Source organism: Buceros rhinoceros, unplaced genomic scaffold (assembly GCF_000710305.1).
Source record: "Buceros rhinoceros silvestris isolate BGI_N320 unplaced genomic scaffold, ASM71030v1 scaffold23467, whole genome shotgun sequence".
Classification (NCBI taxonomy): Eukaryota; Metazoa; Chordata; class Aves; order Bucerotiformes; family Bucerotidae; genus Buceros; species Buceros rhinoceros.
In genome coordinates, this window is record NW_010423131.1 from 420 (window position 1) to 1,725 (window position 1,306).

Genomic DNA, 1,306 nt, shown 5'->3' on the forward strand with positions numbered 1-1,306 from the left:
GGGGGAAAGCTTCTGGCAGCTCCTCCCAGCCCCCACCCCTGTAGCCCCCCGCTACTGGCCACACAAACCCCATACAGCCACAAAAGCAAACAGCGGAATATGAATCTTTCTGGTTGCCGTGAACGTGGAGGAGGCGCAGAGCAGCTGCTGTGCTTTTATTTGTGGTGGCACAAGTCAGGGTTTTACCACTTGGTGTCCAAAGGCAAATACCAAGTTGGAACCTCAGATTTGAAAAGAAAATGCAGAAAAATGGGGGTTTGAGTGCTTTTAGTGGTGCCCAGCGACAGGACAAGGGGCAACGGGCACAAACTGGAACCCAGGAAGTTCCACCTGAACAAGAGGAGAAACGTCTTTGCTGTGAGGGTGGCAGAGCCCTGGCCCAGGGTGCCCAGAGAGGTTGTGGAGTCTCCTGCTCTGGAGAGATTCCAGACCCGCCTGGACGCCACACTGGGCACCCTGCTCTGGGGACCTGCTCTAGCAGGGGGCTGGACTGAGCGATGCCCAGAGGTCCCTGCCAAGCCCCACCAGTCTGGGGTGCTGTGCTTTACACCCCAGGACTGTGACATTTTCTGGATGACTGTATTTGTGTGGTTTTTGTGGCCTCTAACGCTCGGTGTCACCATTTGGCAGGTGGACAGCGCCATGTCTCTTATCCAAGCCGCCAAGAACCTGATGAACGCGGTGGTGCAAACCGTGAAGGCTTCCTACGTGGCATCCACCAAGTACCAGAAGTCCCAGGGCATGGCCTCGCTCAATCTCCCCGCCGTCTCGTGGAAGATGAAGGCTCCAGAGAAGAAACCCCTGGTCAAGAGGGAGAAGCAAGACGAAACGCAGACTAAAATCAAGAGAGCGTCCCAGAAGAAACACGTCAACCCGGTGCAGGCCCTCAGCGAGTTCAAGGCGATGGAGAGCATTTGAGGAGAGGTCTCCGTCTCGGTTCCTTTTTTCTCTAGCCCACTACTGCTACTTCCAGAACTCTACTTTTAATATTCTAAGGATTTTTCAGAAGTTTACTATTCCTGAAATTGTATTTACTTAATATAATTTTGATAACTTTGTTTAGATTACGGGGGGACATCCTCGGATTCCGAAGCCCTGTCACTAAGCTCAGCCTGCGGCAGTGTGTTCATTTAGGTTGCTTTTAGGTCCGGGGGCGGGTACTTCTAGCTGGAAGTTTTGTATAAGCTTGCTTTAAATAAAACACCCTATAACCAAAGATGATTTCACAGTAACACTAACGGTTAACACTAGTAGTCGAATCATTGTGCTCAGAGACCGCAGTGAGGGAGAGAGAGAACTAGATCTT

At 51.6% G+C, this 1,306-nt stretch overlaps 1 pseudogene; it reads left to right on the forward strand.

The window, feature by feature from the left end:
* Nucleotides 1–630: 630 nt before the first annotated feature.
* LOC104497121 lies at nucleotides 631–918 on the forward strand (annotated as a pseudogene).
* Nucleotides 919–1,306: the final 388 nt, after the last annotated feature.